The 8988-nt window shown below is 38.4% G+C and overlaps 1 pseudogene; it reads left to right on the top strand.

The window, feature by feature from the left end:
- The first annotated feature begins 6549 nt into the window (after positions 1-6549).
- Positions 6550-6648, top strand: LOC122097978 (annotated as a pseudogene).
- The last annotated feature ends 2340 nt before the right edge of the window (positions 6649-8988 follow it).

Below are 8988 nucleotides of genomic sequence, written 5' to 3'. Positions count from 1 at the left end.
ACATATTTAATTGTAACACACTTTCAGAACCTTTTGAAATTGAGTGAAAAAACACAACAAAAAACAAAAACACACAAAAAGCACAACCAAACATCAATCTCTACAGAGTACGATTATGACCTCTCAAAATTTTAAATAGTTAATGAAGGACAATCTTGGGAAAAGCATACAAAGCTGTTCGAAGTGAGCAATTTTGGGTAGAGGAGGATTTTTAACAGATGTAAATAGATTGTTTAAAGTTATAGATCACCTACATCTGCTGCAAATATTTTCTTCTGTGAGTTCTCTTGGTCTGAACGGGATATTCTAGTCTTGAGCCACATTTGATAGCTTGTGAAGATAGAATGGAAGAAACAAGATCAAGAACCCATTCCCATTACTCCATTGGAGAGGAAACAGTCCTCTACGTTTTCTCTCATTTCTATTGACTAGTTTTACTCATAAGTTTAAGTCAAGTGATTTGAATTATATATTTCCTTCTTTGTTCTGGCAAAGTAATTGGTCAAAATAATTCACTAAATATTATTAGCCATTTTTTTCTATCATCTGTTTTCTTGTCCAAGTGAGTCCATTAAACTTCCCCCTTGCCACGGAAACCCAGCATCAATGTTAATGAGGACAATCTCTAATGTAAAACTGTGTCTCCAAAATACCAGTCCAAGAAGCTGTGATCACAAATATTTAGCTATACATTTTTCTTTTTTCTTTTACCTTAAAAGTCTTCTTGTGTCTAAAGTGCCCTCAAAAATAAGTACTCCACCAATTTTTGGATGAGTCACCTATAACCTCAAAGATATATTTTGCTAACAAGATGCTTAGAGGAAACTGAAGTATACTGCACTTTTATCTTCTCTCTTAAGACTCTCCTTAGATGCCATATCAGGAACAGTGAAGTTATTCTTTGCAAAAATATTTCAATAGATTATTTTTTTCTCTTTGTCTTTCATTTGCTCAAAAAGATGTATGGAGAAGAATAGAGTTGAATCACCCATACCTTGGATGACAGTGTCTTTTACAAAAGGACAATGCTCCTATGTCCTATTTATCTATCCTCCTCTTAGCTCTTGCCTGATTTCCAACTAATCACAAATTCTTAGCTTCAAGTCTAATGAAGGTGAAGGACTATAAGGCCTCCCCCATTGCTACATTGTAGGGCTAGATCTCTGGCAGGAGTTAGGTGTGAACGACGCACTCAAGGAACACACGTTAGGAGAACAGGCTTAAGCAGGTCTGGTTTATTTCTGCACAAGGGTTGGGATTTTATAGCCCCAGGTTTCGCAACCTCCTGAGTCCTTCCCAGCCAATTACTTAGCGGGGAGTTGATGATGGGCACTGCTTGGTGACAGGCACTGATTGGGCCCCCAGGGGCATGTAGGGAGCATGGACAGTTCATGGCTTGCAAGCTAAGCAGACGTGCTTGTGGGTCACGTCTCTATGAGCAGGAAGTGTGCTTCAACTGCTAATCTAGCTGACTCAACCAGATCTGATCGGCTCTACCCACAATTTTCCCCTTTTCTATTAAAAGGACCATCATTATGGTGACCCGTTGTTGGAGGCGTTTTTGCCAGGAGTGCAAGCATTTAACAATTCCTAGGAGAGTAAGCCCTACAAGTGCAAGGCCTCCCCAGATGACCAGAGAGGATGGCAAAAACCATTGTTGTAACTTTTAAAGCACATCTTCTAAAAAGGAGGCAGCGGGAATAAGCTGTATGGTGGTCTGGTTTAGGTGGGTAAGATCATGCAGCAAGTTTTGGGTGAAGTTTAAGTACTTAAGGGACTAAGGGTCTTTGATGTAGTTACTAAGTTCAGTGAAATTGGGTGCGGGAGTGGAAAGCTGACAGACAGAAGTAGTCATAGCATTACATAGTCCTCCTTGTTGTAATCAAAGAAACGTAATCTGTTCTTGGAGCAAGTCTATTCGTTGTTGGAGCACAAGGAGGCCTCCCTTAAGATGATTGAGGGATGAGCTGGTTTATCTGTTGCATGGTGGACACGCTTTGGGACAGCAATATAGCGGCGGTGGTAGCTGAAGCCTCTGTAGCAATGATCAATCCTAGTGCTCTTTTAGTGCGCGGACGAATCAATTGAACCTGGGAAAACTGAGAGTCATTAGTAGCCAGAACAATAAATGGGGGAACACGTACCAAACCTGCAAAAGGATAGGAGCCATTGGGTTGCCAGTGATTGCTGAGAGTGCCAGTAGCGGAGGAGTTGTCTCCTAGACAAAAAAAGAACGGGGCTCTAACCACTACCATTCCTGACACCTGGTCATATCCAGATCAGTTACAGAGACGAGTATTGGCCAATAGGAAAGGGGACAAACCGAGGCAGGAATATGATGAGCAAAAGATTGGCATGGGGAGTCCTAGGTCTCCCAATCGTCCTCCTAAAGAGTCATAAAACTCCTTTAGATTTTGTGGTTTGTGATCTTTTTCAGATTGGTTGTATATAGCTGGGTCTCTACCCTTAAAAGAGTTTTAAAAGAGAAACTATGAAGATGAAGCAGTGGGTGAGGCTTCAATAGACTTGAAGCCAAGAAGCTGTGTTTAATTGGAAATCAGGAAAGAGCTGAGAGGAGGACATACAAGTAGGACACAGAAGCGTTGTCCTTTTGTAACAGACCTTTCTTCCAAGGAATGGGTGATTTACCTCTATTCTTCTCCATACATCTTGGTGAGCAAATGCAAGAACAAGAGAAAAATAATATATTGTAATAATTTTGCAAAGAATAACTTCACTGTTCCTGATATGGTATGTAAGGAGAGTCTTAAGTGAGAAGATAAAAATGGAGTATTTTTTGGTTTCCTCTAAGCATCTTGTTAGCAAAATATATCCTTGAGGTTAGAATTGATTGAAACAAAAAGTGATGGAGTACTTATTTTTCTGGGCAATTTAGACACAAGAAGACTTTCAAGGTAAAGGAAAAATAAAAAAGTTAGCCAAGTATTTGTAATCACAGCTTCTTTGACTGGTTTTCTGGAGACAATTTTTACATTAGATTTGTCCTCATTAACATAGATGTTGTTTCATGGTAACCAAATGCAAGAGGAAAGTTTAATGGACCCGCTTAGTCAATTAAACAGCATAATCAGGAAAATGGCAAATAATCTTTAGTGAATTATTTGACCAATTACTTTGCCAGAATAAAGAAAGAAAATGTAATTCAAAAAGATTTGACCTAAAAGTATGAATAAAATGTAGTGAAGAGAGATGAGAGAAAAAATAGTGGATTGTTTTCTCTACAGTGGAGTAATGGGTTCTTCATCTTGTTTCTTCCATTCCATCTTTCCAAGCTATTAATTGTGGTACAGGACTGGGGTATCCAGTTCAGACAAAGAGAACTCATAGAAGAAAGATAATATTTGCACAGATATAGGTGATTTATAACCTTAGATAATCTATTTAAATCTTTTCGGAATCCTCCCCTACACCAAACTGCCCTCTTTGGACATCTTTGTTTGCTTTTACCAAGACTTCCCTCCATTAACTGCTTAAAATTTTTGAGAGGTCATATTCATACTCCCTAGAGAGTGCTGTTTGGTTGTGATTTTTATGTGTTTTTGTGTTTTTTAACTGAATTTCCAAAGGTTGTGCAAGTGTCTTACAATTAAATATGTCCACCTAATTATCCATTGCTCCTGGATCTATCTGCTTCTATCATTCTCAACCACCCCCTTCCCCAAGATTTATTTCCGATTTACCACTTCCTTTCTCAAATGTGTAGATTGAGTATTCTAGCTGTACTTGCCCCTTGTTCCATTTTTCATTCATTCTATGTCTTTACTATTATGCCTGTCTGGTTTCAACTTCCTGATAGTCATTCTGTTAAACTGTCTGTTAATATTTGAAAGGTTTATATACATTCCATGGAGTTTCAATCCTGGATATACTTGAACTGATGTCAGCTTATATTTCCATAATTCATTCATCTGCAATAACAATTTGCAAGACGGGAGACTTGAAACACCTAGACATGATTATATTCTCATTCATTTGAAGATTAATCTTTAGTCAACAAGAAAGTTTAAAAATGGCTTTGAATGTATTCTTAACTAACAGTTTTTATAAAGGGCTTTGTAAAATGATGTGTGGTTATTTTATTTTACATGGAATAAGACTTTCTACCTCCTATAAGTTTTGGAAAAAGAAGAAAACCAACATTTACTACTATAGAGGAATATGATAGAAATAGAAGATAGATTTTGTCACATCTCAGATGAGTACCCATACTCAAGATTTAAAGACATATTTATTACTATGCTAGACAGAGGGAAAACAAAACAGTATATGATAAGGCAAGTATTTATGACTTTTTAAAATGCCCCTTATTAAGTGATGAAATTTACTTTATTAGCTAACGTTTGGGGTTGAAATATGGGAGGCTAATCCATTTAACAAATTTCTGGAAGGCACCTACTGAACAACACAAATGGTGCGTGGTACTATTTCTAGATTTTAATGAATGTTTGAACCTGTTTGACATTAGTGCTGGGTAAATAAATCAACTCTATTGTATCTTGCTCCCTACACTTGAAAAACTTGTAATGTCACTAAGTGTCATCTACTTATCAAAGGTTATTTTGGCAAGTGTGATTTCAAAAAGTTTATTTGAAAAGGAATACACTTTCAGGAGATTAAATGTAGTTTGGTTTGAGAATGACAACCTTTTTATACCACAGAACCAAGTTGTACTAAAGTACCAGTGTTTTGAAGCACTACCGATCTTCTCAATTAATGATCTGCTGAATTATATTTGACCTCTAAGTCAAGTTTTCCTGACCATGGTAGATCAATCACGGATCCATCCTTACAGGAACTATTTTTTGGGCCCACTTATGCTGGACTGATATATTACATTAGTCATTAGGGGAGGGGTATTAAAAATAATCTTGTGACATTTTCTGATCTTGTTCACTCATATGGGCTGGCCATCTGTAAATTCAGTTTGAAATACAGTAATTTCTCTCGATTTTGTGACTTCATCTTTCATTTTAAGTTGCCTTGCATTACACAATTGCTTGCTGCTAATTCTTGTTTCTCAAGGAATTGGAGCCCTGAAATATAAGAAATGAGAAATTGAGATGGATTTTCAGTTACTTTCTGCTGGCATGTTGCGTAGGCTTAGGTGAGAAGTCTTGCCCCTGTTATCTAATGATGCAGGTAACTCAGCCATAAGATATTAGGACCCATGGGTCTATAGAAGAATAATGTCTTTTAGATATCATATTAGCACAATTGGAGTATAATCTGTAGGAATGCATCAGAAATATGGAGAAAAACAGTTTGGGACCAGTGAGTTAAAACAATAAACAGAGCATCAGAGTAAAATCTCTAATAGATTAGAGGAAACAACATTGATTTTTAACAATGTGAATTCAGAAGACCATGAACACATAGAAGGTATCACAAGTTTATATCGAAGACATTGCATTGATACTTTTTATATTCTAATATATATTCTAAACCTAATTATTTATATTCCAATTCTATTTATTGGAATAAATAAATATCAATTTACTTTTCAAATTATCAATTGATTCTAGTAAGTTTCACTGTGTGAAATATAAAATCAGCACATATAAATATAAAATATATAACTATATAAAAGATAATATAATAGCACATGCTTTGCATTGTTCTGTTTTGGTTAGGGTATCAAAAGCAACTCTATTTTAAAGTATTATTCCATTATCTCTACCTCAGTGTTTGGTAGAGTTAGACTTAAACATTTAACTTTTGTAGATTTACAGACTGAAGGCAAGAAGAAACATTACCAATTTATGGCCTAATATCAAGGAGAAACATATGGACTTCTCCTGGAGCTATGAAAATATTTGGTGATAGAAAAGCATTCGTCTAAGTTCCTGCCTGGTTGGAAGGTAGATAGGCCAGGACATTAGGTAATCATGCATATGAACAATTTTTTCACCTTCTTGGCTTTAGCTACTTTTGAAATGGTAGGTATAATAAAAAATTATATTTTGATAAAAACCTTCTAGTCTGAAAAGTTCTGTCTGAAATATTCATCTTTCTATTATCCCTTGGAACTAAGATTTGTTTTGTTCAAGTAAGACAATTTACACTATCAGGGTAAGATATTCTGGTTGGTCTGATATTACATGGAAGAATGGTAAAGTGTCAAGTAGACATTTGTGCCAATGAGACTTCATTTGGGAAAATTTCAGCTGCAGAAGTTTAGAAGTAGCTCTTAAGCAAGGCTTACTTTGAATCTGTTAGCTACACAGAGCTAACTCAGTTGGATAAATAAGTACTTGAAAAAGCCATCCCCTTTGGTCCTAGCTAAAAATGCTTCAAAGTATGATTAAATCTAAAATGAAAAAGATTTAAAATAGTCATTGACAAAAAAATTGCAAACGTGAGCAATCAATTGAACAATATAATTATTTTCCATTATACACAGAATTTTAGGGAAAGAAGATCAGTAGCATTGTTAGGAACAATAATGTTTCCTTGTTACAAATAGGCACCCAAGGATATAATCCTGTATAAATATTGCATCATTAACTACCTAAATTTAGAGGACATTATATGCTTCAGCAGCACATATATCAAAATTACACCAATACAGAGATTAACATGGCAATTGCAAAGGATGATATGAAAATCTGTGAATTATTCCATAATTTTCATTCTTCAGATGCAAGAAATGAAAAACAATTATTAAAAAGTTGATTACAAAATTACAAGTGTAACAATACATGTAATTCATATAAATAAAAGTTAGTTTGACATCAGTGTATTAAATCTTCACCTTAGAAAGGCCTTTACATTGCATAATCTTTATAAAACTTTTAAAATTAGACAACATTGTCATTTTATTCCAAAGAAATATACTATAAAGACCTAGTAAAAAAGGAATCTTAAACTGTTTTGGTATGGAATGCAATCTGAAAGGACACATTTATTAATGAACCTATATGTTATAAAACAATGTAATATTCAAAGTCTTATATCTAGGAAAGAATAAAATAGATTATGGGCATTATACAAACAGAATACAGAATATTTTAAAGTATAATTTTTCAGATAAGCACCAGAAATAACTTTAGTTTCTTTAGTACTCATTTCAACAGATAAATTAAAATTATATCTGAATAAAAAAAGCAAAAACTCGAGGGGGTCCAAGATGGCGATGGGGAAGTAGGGGAATGCCACAGCTCTCCCCAAACAAAAAGAGAGTTCGAGTTCCAACGTTTAATCTCCTCAAGATACCGACAACAAAAAAATCAACATCCAGACAAAAATAGGAGTAAAAAGAAGAATTTCACAACAGAGAAGCATGAAGACCCCTCCCCCAACTTCTAATGGTCACAAAGCAGCGTGCCAAGCCACGGCCAGCCTGGCCTGGTGGGAGCTGCCGGTGGCCCAGAGACACAGGGAGCTGTGTGCAGATCACCCGCACCAAAGCCCCTTGAGGTACCAGTGTCAGAACGCGGATCTTGACGAATGAAGAAACTTTCGAGCAGGGAACTTACACAAAGATCCCACCCCTTCCCCTCATTCTCCATTTGAGCAGAGAGGCTCCATCCCACCAAAGCCACTCAGCCCCATGGCAGGAACCTCAGAGATACATGAGATGCCCACAGAACACCAGAGCAGAAGAACTGAAAGGAACTGATGCTGATCAAGAGATCGCAAACAGAGACAAACCCCAGAGATCAGCACCTGCACAGAGGCCCCTTCCCCACCCCTCGGGTGGAGGCCGGAGGCCCATCCCGTGGAGTGGACCCAAACAGTATCAATGGAGGCAGTGACAGAAAAGAAACACACGGAGCCACCACCTCTCAGCCTAGCCCACAACTACCTCAATTGAACTCTCACTGCAACGGCAACCAGCAACCTACATCACACAGAAACAACTAGCTCCAGGGTGAGTACCCCGCAGGGGACAGTGTATTCCTCAAGGGAGACCAGAGCTGGTGGGAATCCCCAGACCCCCTACCCCAAAACCTGCACCACAGGACCCACTAAAACTAGAAACTGTTCAAGAGCTCCACCAGCCCATGGATCACACTCAGCTGGCAAGGCTTGAACAAGAGAGACCCTGGAAGGAAGCTTAAATGCCCAAGCCTGGAACAATGCCACTGGGTCAAGACACCCAACGGTGGAAGAAATTTGAACTGTGTACTCCAAGCTGCGTAATCTAGGTGGGATACATAGCAGCACAGGTCCATCAGGTGAGCCCCAGGCTGGGGTCTGGGACCAGGCCTGGGGATCTGGTGCCTGAGCAACATAACTAACTCCTCCCAACTGAAATCAGAAGTTGAGTATACGCTTCAGCAGAGGGGAGAAAAACAGGGGAAACGCACCCCTGGTAATCATGCCTGTGACAGCAAAAAACGCAGGGGGTTCAAGACAAGAGAAGCCCAAACCCCACAAGAACCCGACCCATGTATTCTAGGCTGGGAATTGAACAACACAGGCCTCCAGCACCTGATAATAGTCAGGAGCTCAGGCTGGTAAGTTGCTCAGCAGTACAGTGCTTGTCTTATGTGCAAGAGGCCCTGGATCTGATTCCTCAACAAAACATAAGCAGAAAGGGCCAGATGTGGTGCTATGGGTCAAATGGTAGGGTGCCAGCCTTGAGCTTAAGAGCTGAGGGACAGCACCCAAGACCAGAGTTCAAGCCTACAACTAGCCAAAAAGTAAAACAAAACAAAACATCAGGAGACCATAGCAGACTCCAGCATCTGGGAGAGTACATCCAGCACATCCGAACTCGCCAAGAGCACCTGTAGGAACAAACAGGAGCAATCTAGGCTGCTCAACCCTTCTAAAGGCGGGAACTGCCAGTGATCTGTAGCAGAGAGCTGAGAATCCTGTGTGGGTCAGACCAGCAGCTGGAGGTCGGCCCCCAACAGAACTGAGATCAGGTACAGACTCTCTCTACCAGCACAGAAACAGTAATCAAGCAAAGACAGACACCTATTGACCAAAACAAAATTTCAGATTAGTCTTCAATAATCC

The sequence above is a fragment of the Dipodomys spectabilis genome, unplaced genomic scaffold, assembly GCF_019054845.1.
Source record: "Dipodomys spectabilis isolate Male_0828 unplaced genomic scaffold, ASM1905484v1 ptg000446l, whole genome shotgun sequence".
NCBI classification, from domain to species: domain Eukaryota; kingdom Metazoa; phylum Chordata; class Mammalia; order Rodentia; family Heteromyidae; genus Dipodomys; species Dipodomys spectabilis.
This window is presented reverse-complemented; position numbering and strand designations above follow the sequence as displayed.